General features: G+C 46.6%; 1 protein-coding gene across 10 annotated transcripts in view; it reads right to left on the bottom strand.

Annotated features, from left to right (window-relative positions):
* Positions 1-12,808, bottom strand: part of Ptafr (platelet activating factor receptor) — a 29,727-nt gene extending 16,919 nt beyond the window's left edge. For 3 of the 10 annotated variants that reach the window (XM_074080843.1, XM_074080842.1, XM_074080848.1), the window contains exon 1: positions 12,498-12,746. The gene's annotated coding sequence lies outside the window, so the exon portion shown is untranslated. The other 7 variants (XM_074080844.1, XM_074080841.1, XM_020178678.2 and 4 more) reach the window with 4 other exon arrangements.
* Between the last annotated feature and the right edge of the window lie 4,767 nt (positions 12,809-17,575).

Raw genomic sequence — 17,575 nt, 5'->3', positions numbered from 1 at the left:
AGACACAGGGTTCGGGCTCCCAGCCCCTGAGCCTCACAGACTTGACTCTGCTCTTTCTTAGCTACCTGATGTTTGGCTCCCCAGCCTCCTTTTGTTCTCCTGCAAAATGGTTATAAATCCTTCCTCACAGGGTAGTGGTACCGTATCTGCAGGTTCTGTCCCTACTTAATCCCGTCACCAAGAACAAGAAAGCCCTAGGGGCAGGCAGGACATCTTATGCAATGGCTAATGAATGGAGAAGGGTTGCTCAGACTCCAAGGGCACAGTGTCTCCCAGCAGGCCCTGGGCCTGGCTGCACTCTGAAGGGGTGGGGTAGCCTGCTGCCATCAGAGCTTTTCACTGAAAGGGAAGGAGCTTTCCAGGAATTAAATTCTCCCAAAACTAATGAACCAATAAAGAAATGGGCACGTGAACTAAACAGAACTTTCTCAAAAGAAGAAATTCAAATGGCCAAAACACACATGAAAAAATGCTCACCATCTCTAGCAATAAAGGAAATGCAAATTAAAACCACGCTAAGATTCCACCTCACCCCTGTTAGAATAGCCATCATCAGCAATACCACCAACAACAGGTGTTGGCGAGGATGCGGGGAAAAAGGAACCCTCTTACACTGTTGGTGGGAATGTAGATTAGTACAACCACTCTGGAAAAAAATTTGGAGGCTACTTAAAAAGCTAGACATCGATCTACAATTTGATCCAGCAATACCACTCTTGGGGATATACCCAAAAGACTGTGACACAGGTTACTCCAGAGGCACCTGCACACCCATGTTTATTGCAGGGCGCCATCTCTTTTCCTCTCTGATTTGGGCATGGTTGGATCTGTCATGCCACCATGATTTTTTATCATTATAATGAAATTAGAATGAGCCCAGGGTCATCTGGAGTGCCAACATGGCATCTGGACCAAATGCAGCTGGTCTGGAGTCCCCTCAGAGGTTGAGAGCACTTGATTCTCTGCACCCAGACTAAAACTTGCAAGCAAGAGCATCTGACAGGACAACAGCTATCAATAATTTCAGGGTTCCAGCTAGTGACAGTAGTCATGAGAGATGAGTGAAGCAATTTACTTAGAGCTGTGAGTTTCCTTCTTCACTGTCTTCAGAAAACACTTGTTAATAAGCAAAGGAATCAGCCATACATCAAGCCAACCACATCTGTTCTGGAAGAAGCCACCGGCAGTGGCTGGAGAGAAAGCACTGGAATCAGGAGACCAGGGCTCTGGCATCAACAGTGCTACCCCCCCCCCTTGCAGGAGAACTTTCCAGCTCTGAACCTTGGGATTTTTATCTGCAAAGTTGGGTGCCCTGCTGGCCTTGATCAGTGTTGTAAAAAGGAAGTGAGATCACAGGGTGGGGACAATGAAGCACCCAGTAAATGGAAATGGGCCTCAGAAGCTGTGAAGGAATGTCCCTTCTATCAACTGTGGAACTAAGGCCATGGAGAGAGGTAGCTGAGTGGTGGTCCTCCCACAGGAAGGAATTCTCTCTCTCTCTCTCTCTAGCTCTACATTCCCCTTGGCTGAAGCCACACAGAGGCATACCAACCTCTCAGCTGGCTATGTTGGTGGTCCTCTCTCTGGGAACTGGTGTTCAACACCAGGGCCACCTGCAGGACCCACTCCAGACACGTGTGGACACAGCACAGTCAACGCCCCCCATCCACCTCACACAAGCATGACATACATGCATACACAGAGACACCAGAGGTCCCCCTCATCCTCCTGACCCCCACCCTGCCTGTGCTCTCTGTGCTACTGAGTACCCAAGAGAGGCCACTGAGAGAGGTGGCTGCACGAGGGCCCAGCTCTCAGGAACCAACTCCACTCCCACACAGACCCACCCAGGGCCCAGCCAGCAGGGCTCCCAGCCTGGAACTCAGCTCTTGCCCCTCCTGGCCATGCCTCCACCCACTGGAAAGGGCCCAGCATGGAAGAGGAGGCGGTGCCACTTAAAAAAAAAAAAGGGACTGCCCAAGGTGAGCCCAGGATCAGGGGTGGAGCTTGGCCTGTGGCTCACTGCCGGTTCTCTATCAACTACAGCTGTGACAGTGGCCCATCATCATCTGCTCCACACATTCCTGAGCACGTACTGCGTGTCAAACTGCTGAGGGCAAGGAGAAAGTAACAAGCAAAACAAGGTCCTCAGCCCTAAGGCATCTACGTAAGAATGTAAGATTTATGGTATCGGAATTAGTAGCACACTGCTTGCGTTTACAAACCATTTTATGATCGACAAAGCTCTTACCACCCAGCCTCTTACTCCATCCTTCCCACAAACTCTCATAGTCAGTATTTTGACCTGCAATTGGCAAAGGAGGAAAGTGAAGCTCCTGAATTGCCCAAGGTTCCAGCTTATAAGTAAGAGTTGAAATTAAGTGCCTGGGGAGCCGAGCATTGTGGTGCACACCTGCAAGTCCAGTACTCTGGAGACTAAGGCAGGAAGATCTCAAATTTGAGGCCAGCCTGGACCACTATATAATAAGAACTTGTCTCAAAAAAACAAACCTTGAGTGTCCACAGCCTCCAGGGCTGATGTCTTTCTTTGGCTAGGTTGTCAGTACCCAGAGATAAGGACGCCTCTTCTCTGGCAGTCACCTCCTCCAACCCCGACACACACACAGGCTTTAAGCACAGCCAGATATTCAGCTGGAGTAAAATGAGAGCTGCTTGACGTTTGGACCGGGCCTATGGGACATTCATTCTTAATGGGTGAGCAAGTACCTAGTCAGCAGGTCAGCTTCACCAGCCCCTCGTCTAGACAGACTTCCTGCCAACAAAGGCGGGGGGGGGATACCAGCTTCACTCTGTCCCCAGCACCTAGACCTGATGGTGAAGCTGGCTGAGGGCTCAGTCCTTTGTGCCAAATGGCCTTCGTTATCCCCCAGGGAGACCCACTCCTATGCAGACCCTCTACCTCCCCCAACAATCCTGCTGGGGAGACAGTACTGTCTCCTTTGACAAGTTAGGAAACAGCACAGAGAGGGAATCCAATCCCCCCAAGGTCTTGCAGCTGTAAAGCAGATGGCATTCGGGTGTCTGACACTCATCACCAGCATTATCTCCCAGGAGGCATCTGAGGTCACTTCGGCGCTGCCTTGGTCTCAGAGAACTAAAAAGGAATGCTGAGTTGGCTGGGAAAGTTTCCTCACAAGAAGTTCTTTCTGAACATAAGACTCTGAGCCTGAGGAAGGTGCCAGGACAGTCCCTTAAAACCAGAAGCGCCTATTTGCCGAGGTACAGCCTGGGGGCATGATCTTGACCTCCTGGAGACATAGGTTTCCCTCCCTTGCCCAGCTGCAGCTGGGACCCCTTACCTGTAGCAGGGCAGTGACTCGGCCGCAGGTTCTGGGTGTTCCTCTGGGTCTGGGCCCCAGCCCTAGCCTCTGTGCTGTCGCCTGGCAATTGCAGAACTGAGGAAACAAGGCATATCTCTGCCAAGTCACCCCTGGGAGGAAATGCAGTGACCCTAGGGCCCCTCCAACCAACACCTCAAAAACCTCTAAGCTGAAGCCACCCAGGCCCTGGGAACCAGGCAGAGGCTCATGGAAGAGAAAGGGGCAGGGTGTGGTGTGGGTAGTAGCCCTGGGATCCAGGAACAGAGGCAAGGGAGAGAAAAAGCAAGCATGAGGATGTGTGCTCAGAGAGTGAGGAAGAGGAGAGGAGAAATGAGCAAGGGAGGAGGGTAGGAGGGAGTGAAGAAAAGGAGAGGGCGGAGGAAAAGATGGATAAAGAAATGCAGACAGATGTAAACATGAGGACAGAGCATGATAGGAATGAGGAGACAGCGACAAAGACTGAGGTAGTTACTAGAGCAAAGGAGGCGACACAGACAGCCAATGGTGCCACATGTGGTCCGTGTGTCTCTGTATGGGGGCAAGAAAATGAGCGGCCACTAGAAGATGAAGAGAACGGGAAGAGAGGGCTGGGAAGGGCAGCTGTGGTCAGCAGCATGGCTGGGCAGGGCATCCCTGGTGACCAAGAAGCACTGAGCCTGAGAACCTGGTGGGACAGAGAGCTGCAGGGCTCAGCGAAGGCAGGAGGTTCCAAGACCTGGGCCAGAGTCTGGCAGCAAGTGAGGGTGAAAGATGTGGACAGTTGGTGAACACAGGTGAATTTAAGTGTGTGTGTGTGTGTGTGTGTGTGTGTGTGTGTGTGTGTATGTGTGTGTGTGTGTGTGTGTGTGTGAGAGAGAGAGAGAGAGAGAGAGAGAGAAAGAGAGAGAGAGGTTGAGATGGAGATGGGTAGGGACTTCCATATATTCATGTAAAGAGTAAGACAAGGGTCCTTGCCTTGGTTTCTCTCCACTTACCACTCATTTATTCAATCAACCAGAGTTTACTGAGCAGCTCTAGGCACCAGGCACTGTGACAGACACTGTCTAAGGGAAAAAGCCCCAAAGACCAACACCTTCCTACACAGAGAGGAAAAATGAGTCTCTCATCAAGAGAGATGCAGAACAGAACCAGTAGTGAGGGATCCTGACTCCCCAGTCAGCGTCCAGCCTCAGCTTCACCCTGGGTGTCTGGGTTAGACCCCTCCTGCTGTTCAGACCCTACAGATGTCCCTTTTCAAAGCCAAAATGGCTCCTTAGAGGTCAAAGCACATTAAACACGTTTCAGTCCTAAAAAACTAGCCCAAAATCTTCCCTCTCTCCCCATCTCCACCCCTGTCACACACAGACAGACATACTCCACACTCACACACTCGGCGCCCACCTACCCTCCGTCACTCACACCTGCCCAGATGCACCTCCTTCCTCCCTCACCCACCCATGCACGCTCAACCCACCACCCGTGCTCTCCCCAATCCCAAGATACACATAGGTCTCCCATAAGGGACCTTAAAATGGGCTTCGTTTGGTCATCCCTCCCTTGTCTCTTTTAGGCCTTTTGAGCCTGGAAGCAGCTGGCACTAAGGACGTATACCACCATGCCCAGCTATCCACTGCATCTAACCTTCATGAAAACTACCTCACCAAGAGGCAAGGCCCCAGGTTTGCTCCCCAACCAAGATACTACTTTCCAAAATGACCTTATTTCCTCAGCCTTCCTCTAGCCACTACCCTCCAGGAGGGATATCAAACCTGGGAGGGACCTCAGGGATCAGGGAGCCTCTGTTGACCAAAGTCTCCATGACACCTGGCTCATGATCCATGCTGGATGTATAGTTCAGTAGCACAGTGCTTGCCTAGCATGCACAACACCCTGGCTTTGATCCCCAGCACCACAAATAAACAAAAGCAAAAGATTCAGGACTGTTTGGTTCAGCATGTTTTCCAGTAGTCCCTTATGTGTGCACACAGAACAACTGCATATCAGTACATCTCTTGAGATTATCAATAACAAGATAAGCAGGTAGACGATATAATCAATAGTTTACAAAAGAAGAAACACGGCTGCTGTGTACCCATGGCTCACGCCTATAATCCTAGCTACTCAGGAGGCAGAGATCAGGAGGATTGCAGTTTGAAGCCAGCCTGGGCAAACAGTTCAAGAGACCCTATCTTGAAAAAAATCCAGCACAAAATAGGACTGCTGGAGTGGCTCAAGTGGTAGAGCACTTGCTTAGCAAGTGTGAGGGCCTGAGTTCAAACCCCAGTACCACCAGGAAAAAAAAAAAAAGAAAGAGGAAACTGAGAGTGACTGTTTCTCTCATATCCCACATCCATTTTGTTGGAAAAATCTGTTAGCTCTCCTTTAAAATATATCCAGATTTGAAGGCTGCAGGCCTGCCCCAAGTGGTAGAACGCCTGCCTAGCAAGTGCAAGGCCCTAAGTTCAAACCCCAATACTGCAAAAAATAAAATAAAATAAATTTTTAAAAATTAACTAAAAAAATCCAAATTCAAATCTAACTAGGCCTTTACATTCCTTTACATTTACCCTCAGTTTGCAGGAAATACAGAGGACAAAGGAATAAATTGAAGGGGCCTACAAGACAGCAATCTACCACATCCAGAATGCAGGACATTCTATGGGAAAACCAGCCTGGTTATTTCAACGAATCAATCACATGAAAACAACCAACCAGCAGAAAGGGAGTAACTGTTCCCAACTGTTCCAGAACTCAAGAGTCACAAAGATCTAACTCATGGCTCTTGTTTGAACTTGGATCATCAAAAGACATTGTGTATCAGTTAGAATATGTATCACATAGTACACCCAAACTGGGTATGCACCTGGACAGGGACAGAGGACCTGCATGGGAAGATGTGGGCAAGGCCATAGACTCAAAGGAATAGGATGGCTGATTGGGGGTATCACCTGCTTGGAGCTGTGACCTTGGGTAAAAAGCCACAACCACTCCAAAGGGAGGGAACCAGGAAATAAATATCCCAACCTCTCTCTCCTTCCATCCTGTTGTGTCTTACTAGTGCCTCAGGTTGTCTGAGCCCAACCAGAAGCAAGAGAGCATTCATGTATCCCATACTGTTATCCTCCAGGGGAGCATGGGGCAGAAAGGGGGTCAGTGGGTCTGCAGGGGCGAACAGAAGATGTTCAAGACACACGTATTTGAGAAAATCAAGGAAATCTGACTATTGACAGGATTTTAGATGACTCTAAGGCATTGCTGTTAACTCTATTAGGTGATAATGATATCAGGTTATATAATAAAATGTCTCCATGTATGGAAATATTCAGGGATAAAATTACAGAGATTTGCTTTAAAATATAACAGCAAGAGCTGACAGAGTAGCTCAAGTGATAGAGTACCTGCCTAGCAAACATGAGGCCCTGAGTTCAAACCCCAGTACCACCAAAAAATAAAATATTACAGCAAAATAAGAAGAAGGTTGGAGGGTAGCTCACTTCACTTGCCTAGCATGCTCAAGGCTCTGGGTTCAATGCACAGCACTAGAGAGAGAAAGAGAGAGAGAGAGAGAGAGAGAGGAAAGGAAGAAGAGAAAGAGAGAGAGAGAACAATTAAGTGTGCAGGGAGAGGGAAGAAGAAGGAGGAGGAGGAAGAGGAGGCGAAGAAGAAGAAATGAAAAGAAGGCAGTCTGGGAGGGAAGAGAGGGAGGACTGTAGAAAGAAAGGTAGGAAGAGAAAGAAAGGAAAGGAGGAAGGGAGGAAGAGGAACAGAGAAGAGCAATAGAGAGTAGACAAATGCTGATAATTATTGAATTTGGAGAACGCCATTGTAGAAGGTCCTCAAAGACATCAGGTCCTAATCCTGGAACCTATAAACATTACCTTGTATGTCAGAGTCTGCAGATGTGATTAAGTCAATGGTCTTGAATGGAAGAGATTCTCCTGGATTATCCCAGTGGGCCTTAATATAGTCACAAGTATCCACGTGAGAGTAGGCTGCAGGAGATTTGACCACAGTGAGCAGAAGGCTGTGTAGCCACCAAGGCAGAGAGATGAGCCCCCAAGCCAGGAATGCCAGCAACTATCAGAAGAGGCAAAGGATGGACCCTAGCCTGGAGCTTCAGGAGGGAGCATGGCCTTGCTGGGCCACCTTCATTTTGGCCCAGTGACTTTGGACTTCTGGCCTCAGAACTGTCAATAAATATGTGTAGTTGTGCTGGGTGCCGTGGCTCATGCCTGCAATCCTAGCTACTCAGGAGGCGGGGATCAGGAGGATCGCAGTTTGAACCCAGCCTGGGCAAATAGTTAGTGAGACCCTATCTCAAAAAACCCATCACAAAAAAAGGCTGGTGGAGTGGCTCAAGGTGAAGGCCCTGAGATCAAGCCCCAGAACCAAAAAAAAACAAGAAAAAAAAAAAGTATGGTTGTAAAGTATCAACTGCGTGGTGGCTTGTCACAGCAGCCAACAGAAACTAACACAAGTATACAGAGATTTATTGTGCTCTTCTTTCTCTGTTTTTTGACAATTTCCTTAAAAAGTTGTATTTGTGTGTGCCTAATGCACAACACTATGGAAAGAAATATTTCAAGTTCAATCACCAATTTAGAGGGAAAATAGGAACAGATTGTAGGGAGAGACACTACTCAGTAAATTCAGATAATAGGGCACACTACAAACAGCCTGATTTCGTCAACAAGTAAATCTAAGTGGGAAAAAGATAAAGGGAAAGACTGTAGAGTAAATGAGAATTAAGAGACATAGCAAATAATGCTGTGTGTGAATCTTTTTTGGATCCTGATTCAGGCAAATGGAGAAAAACAATTTATGAAAGAATAAAAATTTGAACACTTATTGGATATTCAATCATTTTGGGAATTAATGTTACCTATTAGGTGTATTCATGCTCTCACAGTTACATTTTTAAAAAGAATTCTTAAGAGCTGGCAGACTGGCTCAAGTGGTAGGAGTACCTGCCTAGCAAGTATGAGGCCCTGAGTTCAAACCCCAGTGCTGCCAAAAAATAAAAAATAAAAATAAAAAGAATTCTTAGCTGGGTGTGGTGGAACACAGCTGCAATTCCAGCACTTGGGATACTGAGGCAGGAGGATCTTGAGTTCAAGCCTAGCCTGGGCTATGTAGAGACCCTGGCTCAAGGAGTAGAATCTAGCTAGCATGAAGCCCTGAGTTCAAACCCTGGTACCACCAAATTATTTTTTTAAGAGAATCTTTTAAAGATATACACAAAATATTTATAGATGAAATTATGTATTTTGGATTTGCTTCAAAATTGTACAGAGCACACTTCAGCTGTAAGAGGTGAATAAAGTGGGTTGATGGTCGTTGAAGCCAGCTGATTGTCCATGGGGATCCATTTACCATTAAGTGTATGTGTTTTCATGCACTCTTTTTCTTTTTTTAATAGATTGATTTGTGTACTTGTATGTGTTTCCAATTTTTTTTGTCTTTTTTTTTTTTTTTCTTTTTTGGTGCTGGGATCGAACCCAGGGCCTCACACATGCTAGGCAAGCGCTGTACCACCGAGCCACATCCCAGCCTTGTTTCCAGTTTTTTAAAAAACTTTTTAAAAAATATTTTAGCATTTATTTGGATTCCAAGAAACAGAACAACAGGGAAAAAGAAAACATGCCAATGTTATTATAATGGCTAATTTTGTTGGGCTGTAATTTTCCTCTAACAGCATTATATTGGATATTAAGTGCTGTATCTCATTCAATGTAGATAGGAGTGAAAATGACATCACCTGGAAAACTACAAAACAACAGACAAGGGGTTTTAATAACAATGAAAAGACTCAGGTCAAAAGATGCACGTAGGGCTGGAGGTATGGCTCAAGCAGTAGAGTACCTACCTAGCAAGCACACAGCCCTGAGTTCAAGTCCCAGTATCAAAAAAAAAAAAAGAATTTATCTAAAAGAATTAATTAAGTAAACATCTGACCACATCAGTGATTCTCCACCAAGTGAGACTGGGCCACCCAGGGGACATCTGTCAAAGTCATTTTTGGTGCTCACAGCTGGCAAGTAGGGTGGAGGCTAGGGATTCTCCAAACATCCTGTAGAGCCCCCACAGCAAAAAAGTGATTTGGCTCAAAATGTTAATAGTGCCTCCATTAAGAAGCCCTGGGCTGTATTTCCTACATTCCTAAGAGGTCATGTATTCAAGTTGACCTACAAAATCTCTTTGGGGACCTTACTGTCAAGAACATAGATCATTGCTTATTTTAGAAGTTGGTCTATGTTCAAATAAGCTTATTTTAAATTACCTTTATATTAAATGAGAGATGGATGGATGGACAGTAGGCAGGCAGACACATCCAAAATCTGACCACTTCTTACCACTCTACTGCCACAGCCCGTGTTCAAGCCCCATCACCTCACACCTGCATTGCCACCTCCTTACTGGTCACCCTGCTTCCACTCTCAAACCCCCTAACCTTACTCTTCTTTCTCCACACAGTCACCAACTGAACTCATAAACCCAGTGAAATCACATCAGTCCTCTGCTCAAAACCCCTGGGTGGCTTTGTCTCACTAAGAGGAAAGGCCAAACCCCTTTCAAATGCCTGCAAGGCCCTCCGGGAACTGACCTCATCCCCTCATTCTCGCTCTTGATGCTCTGGCTCTCCTCCTTCTCATCATACAGACCACCTCCAGCTCAACCTTCTGCATCTGCTGTTCTCACTGCCTGGGGCTTCCCCAGACATCCAAAATTCATGTCTTTACCCAAGCTCCACTTTGTCAGAGAGGTCTCTCCTGGGCACCCTGATAAATTGCAGCATCCCCCACATACCCTGGGCCTCTATGCTGCTCTGCGTTTTTCCACACCACATAGCGCATGTGACATACCACTTACTTTACTTACTGACTTGGCTCGTTATCTGTCTCCCCAACCTGGTTGGGAACTCCTTGAGGGTTTTGTTACTGCTGTGTCCCAAGGTCTACAATATTGCTATCATATTGTAAGTGCTAGAAAAACTGACTGAACAAATGAGTGAAGTCAGAAAGAGGAAGTAACTTATCCAAGGTAATGTAGCTGGCAGGCAACACAGCTGGAATTAGGACCCATATACACTGAGCCCTGTGCAGCTGTTATAAAAGCTTTGCTACATCACTCAGCTCTCCTCCACAATGGAGGAAAGTGTAGGAGGATGATAACACAGGGAAAATAATTTGGGTTTCAGAATCAAAGAGACTTGAATTAAAAAAAAATGTTTTCAGTGCTGAAGATCAAATCCATCCTAGGAAGGTGCTCTACCACGGAGCTATATCCCCAGCCCTTTTTATTTTTATTTTGGGACAGGTGTGAAGCCAGGCTGGCTTCAAACTTCCAATCTTCCTGCCTCGGTGTCCTGAATATCTGGTTACAGGAGTGAGTGCCTCCCTGTACCCAGCCTGAGTTCAAATCTTGATTACCACCATGTGAACCTGGAAAAGTTATTTACCTCAGTTTCCTAATCTGCAAAATAGGAAAAATCATAGCCTCTTTATTGTGTGGAATATAAGACCAAGATTATAAAGACTGGAAACAAAACTTCTGCCATTTTTGCAGATGCTGTGATTGCTCACATAGAAAAATTAAAGCAATTTCATGGACAAATTACTTGCACCAACAAAGAACTTTGGTAAGATTTCTAGATAGAAAAATCAACATATAAATCATGCCAGGCACCTGACTCACACCTGTAATCCTAGCTACTTGGGAGGCTAAGATCAGGAGGCTTTCAGTTCAAAGCCAATACAGGCAAATAGTTCATGAGAACCCCATCTCCAAAATAACCACAGCAAAATGGACTGGAGGTGTGGCTCAAGTGGTAGAATACCTGCTTTGCAAACATGATGCCCCGAGTTTAAACCCCAGTCCCACCAAAAAAAAAAAAGAGCAATCACCAGAAAATGTCTTTTTTTTTTTTTCTTGTGAGACACAATCTCCCTATGTAGCCCAAGCTGGCATCAAACTCTGAACTGTTCTGTCTCAACCTCCCACAATAGCAAGCTAAATTATTATTTTTAAGACAATACAATTTACAATAGCAAGAAAACTATCTTGGCCTTTTCTTTTTCTTGCATTCTTTCTTACTTTTCTTTATCTTTTTTGGCCAAAGATGAGCAAGGTCTTGATAGAGTATATTATGAAACTGGTTGAGAAATAATTAACTAGGAATTAAATAAATGGATAGATGTACCATATTTATGCATGAGACTATCAATATTATAAAGATATAAATTCCTTCCAATCAAATCTGTAAATTCAATGACCAGTCCAATTAAAATCCCAAGAGAATTTTCCAAGGAACTTTATAAGCTGACCCTTAAATTCCAAATGAGATTCCAAAGATCCAAGAATAGTCACCAAATTTCTGAACAGTATAAATGAATAACAAGTTTATATGATAGAGCTTTGCCTTTCATATATCAAGTCTTCTTACAAAGTTACAGCTTTAAGGGAAGAGAAACTAACAGTCCAAAGAACAGAACAGAGACCTTGGAAACGGAGAGCCAGTCCATGAGACTGGAACCTATGAGAGGGTGGAAGTGATGTTGCTCACCAGGACCCTCTACATCCCCAACCGAGCAGAGGCACCTAAGGATCTTGAGGACCTATGAGGGATGGAGCTTTGATATGTGTAGGTGGTGGGTGGGTGGGTGGGTGGGTGGGTGTGTGTGTGTGTGTGTGTGTGTGTGTGTGTGTTAGTAGTAGAGATGTTTATGGTGACCACATGGAGTAGGTGTGTTTGCAGTGAATGAGTGGAGGGTCTTCCATGTGGCAGAGGAGGATGTTTGTCAGGGAAACTACACATGTGTGTGTCTAAAGGATGTGGGTTGCAATATGCATTACATGTAGAGATATTGTGTGAGTGGTGACTGTGTTCTGTGTAGTGAGGGCACATCTGTGAATTACAAGCCTGTGTGTGCACGACGGTATATTTGGTGTGATGTGAGGGAAGGCTATGTCTGTTGGTGAGTGTGTGTTAAATGTGTATGAGGGCTGAGAGGCTGTGTGCTGTGTCTGAGTGTGTGTGTGCCCACAAAGGGGGTGTGGTGGGGCTATGTTAGACATATGTGAAGACTCCTCCAGAGCTTCAGCAGGCTCCAGGATTCTTCAAGGCAGTCATACAAAGCAGCCAATCTGACCCTCTCACCCAGTTCACCAATCTCTTACCTTAGCAACAGTGAGGATGGTGGTCTAGAAAGTGACAAGGACCAGAGGTGTGGCTCAACTGGTAGAGCTCCTGCTTTGCAAGCACAAAGCCCTGAGTTCAAACCCTAGTCTTACAAAAAAAAAAAAAACAAAGTGACAAAAAGCCTGAGGTGTAGAAGACAGGGGAGAGCATGCCTCCTGGCCTGTCTCTCAGGGAGTTCAGGAAGGAGGATAGGGAAAAAGGAGGAGGCAGAAGGCAGGCCCAGGCCCAAGTACGTGACTCACTTTATTCTAGCCTCCAATCCTGTTTGTTCAGTGATGGCAGCAGGCTGAAGAATTAGGGGAAGCTGGGCTTTGCTGAGTGGCAGAGCCGGAGGCCAGGAAGCCAGTTCCTTGGGTGGAGCTACAACCCCAAGGTTACCAGGAGCCTGCTCATCAAATCAGCTAATAACAATGGACTGAGGCCATTGATGCTGAGCCGCTCTGGGAGGAAGGCTGGGCCCGGGTAGCAGAAAAGGTAAGAGCTAGCCCTCTTGTCTGGGGGAGATAAGTTACCAGCACTTCCTCAGGAGCCTGAGCATTAATGAGCACAATCCTGAATCGGTGAGCCCTGTGATAAAAAAGACCCAAAGCTGCTTTCCAAAGATGTCTGAGGGAACATAGAGAGGATCACAGCGGGGTCCACAGAGGATCACAGTCCAATAGATATGACATAGCCCTGCCCATAGGTATCCCCAATCAAGAAAGAGAGAGCCTTACCTTCAGGGACCCCAGTCTATTGGGAAAGAGAAAATACAGCCCTCCAAAGTTCCTTTCAGCTGAGAGGGAGACAAAGCCGTTCCCATCCTCAAGTCACAGGAAGTGGATAGATAGCCCATGCTCTGAGGAGTCCCTAGTCTGACCAAGGCAAGAGACCTTAGTTGCGGCAAAGATTTGCCTGGAACTTCAACTTTTCCAGTACATTTGTTTGGCAGAACTAGGGTTTGAACTCAAGGCCTCACACTTGCTAGACAGGTGCTCTGCCACTTGAGCCATGTCTCCAGCAAGTTTTCCTGTTTTTCACTGAAAGTTATTCCCTATCTCTACCTCTACCACCTCCTCACCAAAAGATCTGACCTGGCTTAATAGAAAGGAAAGGGAGACAAACTGGGCCATGGCACAGAGGGACACTCTCAAATACCAACTCTAGAACCCACTACATTGGAGTTTGACCACTGCTTCTAGTCCTTAGCCTGAGCCCTCCAATGAATGACTGACTGAGCCTCAGTTGCCTGGATTTATAATAGATACACATACTCCCTATGGCAGCCCTAGTATGATGCTTGCCACATGACAGGGATTCAGTAAATGAAAATCACTTTATTGCCAGGCATGGTAGCACACGCTTGCAATCCCAGCACTGAGGAGGCTGAGGCAGAAGAATCTCTAGTTTGAGGCCAACCTGGGTTACATAATGAGACCCTGTCAAAACTAAAAGACAGGAAGAAGGGAGAGAAAGAAAAGAAAGAAGGGAAGGGAGGGAGGAAAAGGACTGGCAGAGTGGCTGAAATGGTACAGCACCTGCTTAGAAAGCACAAGGCCCTGAGTTCAAACCACAGTGCTGGAGAAAAAAAGAAAGGGAAGGGGAGAGAAGTGGAAGAGAGAAGGAGGAGAGAGGAGAGAGAGAGGAAAGAGAGAGGAGAGAGAGAGGAGAGAGAGGGGGGAGAGAGGGGGAAGGGGGTGGAGAGAGAGAGAGAGAGAATCTTTTATTTGTCCAAGCTCCTGCCTGGCATGCCAGAATTAAAGGACAACTCCTTTCCCCACATCAGACTCAGGAGAACTTGTTAAAAATGAAGGTTCAAGCTGTGGCTCTCACCTGTAATTCTAGCTACTTGGGAGGCAGAGATCAGGAGGACCACAGTTCAAAGCCAGCCCCAGGCAAATAGTTTGAGACCTTATCTCAAAACAAACCCAACACAAAACAGGGCTGGCAAAGTAGCTCAAGTGGTAGAGCGCCTGCCTAGCAAGCATGAGGCCAAGTTCAAACCCCAGTGCTACCAAAAAAAAATAAATAAAAGAAGGTTCAAGCCGGATGCCAGAGGCTTAGGCCTATAATCCAAGCTACTTCTGTCATAAGACCCTATCTCAAAAGTACACAACACAAAACAGGGCTGGAGGAGGGGCTCAGGTGGTAAGAGCACCTGCTTAGCAAGCTTGAGGCTTTGAATTCAAGCCCTAGTGCCGCCAAAAAAAAAAAACCATAAGAAAAGTTCAGGCCAGGCATCAGTGGCTGATACCTGTAATCCTAGCTACTTGGGATCTTCCTGATCTCAGCTTGAGGCCAGTCCAAGAAAATAATTCTCAAGACCCCATCTCCAAAATAACCAGAGCAAAATGGACTGGAGGTGTGGCTCAAGCAGTAGAGCATGAGGCCCTGAGTTCAAACTCTAGTCTCACCAAAAAAAGCAATAGCAAGTAAAACTGTTAGTCTCAGCACCCTTGGGCTGGCAGAGTGGCTCAAGTGCCAGAGCACCCAGCTAGCAAGTATAAGGCCCTGAGTTCAAATCCCAACATCACTAAAAAAAACTAAAATAAAATGCCTGATGTCCTCAATCCTCAGCTCTTTCATCCAATTCTCAGAGAGGGATACCACACTGGGGGAGTGGGACTGGGAGGAGCAGCCACTGGGTACCCGCTATGCCAGACACCTGCTTTCCCTAATCTCAGCCCTCATGAAAACGCATGTAAGAGGTGAGGAAGCTGAAGCTCAGGGAAGTTTTGAGACTTGCACAATGTCTCTCAGTTCGTAGCACAGTAGGATTCAAACTTAAGTCTAAGGTGTGGCTGCTCCGTGGGAGGCTGAGGCAGGAGGAGTTTGAGACCGTTCTAGAATGTAGTGATACATTTCAAAAATGAAAACAGAGCTGGGGGAGCAGCTTCCAGGGTTAGAGCTCTTTTTTTTTTTTTTTTTTTTTGGTGGGACTAGAGCTTGAACTCAGGGCTTTGCACTTGTAAAGCAGTCAGTCTACTGCTTGAGCCACACCTCCAGTCCATTTTGCTCTGGTTATTTTGGAAATGGGATCTTGTGAACTATTCCTGGAATAGCCTTAAACTGCCATCCTCCCAATTTTAGCCTCCCAAATAGCTAGGATTACACTAGTAACCAGCAATGGTAGAGCCCTTGCCTAGCATGCATGAGGTGCTGGGTTTAATCTCCAACACCACAAAAAAAATAATAAACCACCTCCAGTCTGTCTGAGGTTAATTCTTTTGCCAATAAAAAGAACCTTACTGGAGTTCATGGAACAGAAACACAGGTATCTTTATCTTCATTTTGCCGAAGAGAAAGCTGCTGAAAGAAGTAACTTGCCGGGCCACAAGCTAGTGAGTGCAGAGCAGATATTTAAGGTGACCCCAAGCCCTTCTGTGCTTATCATCCCTCAATATTCTTGCAGGGCCCTGAGCGCCCCCAACTCCAATAGTGAGGAGTGCTGATAACCCTCAGCAAGGGGGCAGATAAACAGATGATCAAGGTGGGGTTTGGAGGAGGAAGGAAATGGAAGGTGGGTAAGTCCTGCTTTTCTGAGGTTCTACCCTCCAGCAGGCCCAAACCCATCCACAATCTCCCACACATTTCCTCTTATCTCTGCTAGGCCCAGGGAGGCAAGAATGGTTACAGGTCAGCCTGGCTGTGGCTGCCTCAGGAAGCAACAGAGTTCACAGCACAGAAGTGGCAGAGGTAGCAGCGGCGAGGGTGACTATACTGCCAAAGGCACTGACTGATGTTTTCAGTGGTTGTAAAGACACAATTTCCTCTCTACATACAAGGAAGCTGAGGCTGAGTTGACATCATTTCTGGTCCAAATGCCAAGATTCTCACCCTACCTGAACGGCTCCTTCCACTTCACCTCAGCCCAGAGGTGCCTTGGCCGCAGATGACTACACAGTGACATGTGAGGCTTCCTACTCCACTACTCACAGCAAGCTACAGGGAGAGGAGTGGAGTGGCTCATCCAGTGGTTCGTTCTCGCTGGCTTTGGTGTTCCTCCAGCAAAGCCTTCCTGCTCAGACCCCCCTTAACTTGAGGTTGAAGGGGCTACGGAGGTGGCCACAGCCCAGTTCTGGATACCAGCCTTGACTATGTACCTCAGTTCATTACACACACACACACACACACACACTTGACTATGTACCTCAGTTCATTACACACACACACACACACACACACACACACACACTCCCTAGCCAGCTCACCACCAAAAAAACTGCTCTGAGCAGGGTTATGCCCAGGAAGAGCTGGGATCACCACTTTCTTCCAGGAGGGTCTGTGGCCCAAACGTGCCAGAAGGAAAATGGGAAGACTTTGGTCCTTACGAAAAATGGGATGTCCTTACTGGAACTCAAATTCCCTAATATGATTTTATGATCTCCTGGTCTCATGTCCCTCATTCCTATTCATAGCAAAGAATATTCAATTCCACGAGCTGACTATGCTCTTACCACCAGATCTTCACACATGCTGCTCCTGACTGAAACATCTTGCCCCCAAGTTCTCTCCATCTGTGTCAGTTAGCTGCTCCCAGCAGAATTCTTCGTTTTTTCATTGTTGACAAAACTTGATTCCAGAGCTGGTTGGTTGTAATGATGCATACCTGTAATCCAAGCACTCAGAAGGCTGAGACAAGAGAATTTCAAGTTTGAGGTCAGGCTGGTCTACACAGCAAGTTCCAAGGCAACCTACTCTACAGGGCAAGACACTCTCAAACCACAAAAATATTTTTCCCCCGCATTGGGAACAGTAGGTGCCCAACCTCAAGGAACAAGGCTTAGTCTATGGCTTGCCCATTCTCCTTTGCTCCCTTCCCAAACTCACTAAGGTGTCCAGGGGACCAATTTCTGGCCAGTGACATGGGAAAACTGCTTCCCAGATGACTTCTTTCATTTAGATGTAAGCTGTGGTGCTGCCACAACTTCCCTGCAACTGAAATGACAAGCTGTACAGAGAGGATGGAGGAGCTGCACAGTTAGGAGCCTGATTCCTTGGTGGTATTGTTGAGATCATGAGTAATACCTGAAACTGCCTACCCTCCACTTGCCTAAGCAAAATATTCCTTTATGTA

This window comes from Castor canadensis, chromosome 7 (genome assembly GCF_047511655.1).
Source record: "Castor canadensis chromosome 7, mCasCan1.hap1v2, whole genome shotgun sequence".
Lineage (NCBI taxonomy): Eukaryota > Metazoa > Chordata > Mammalia > Rodentia > Castoridae > Castor > Castor canadensis.
This window is presented reverse-complemented; position numbering and strand designations above follow the sequence as displayed.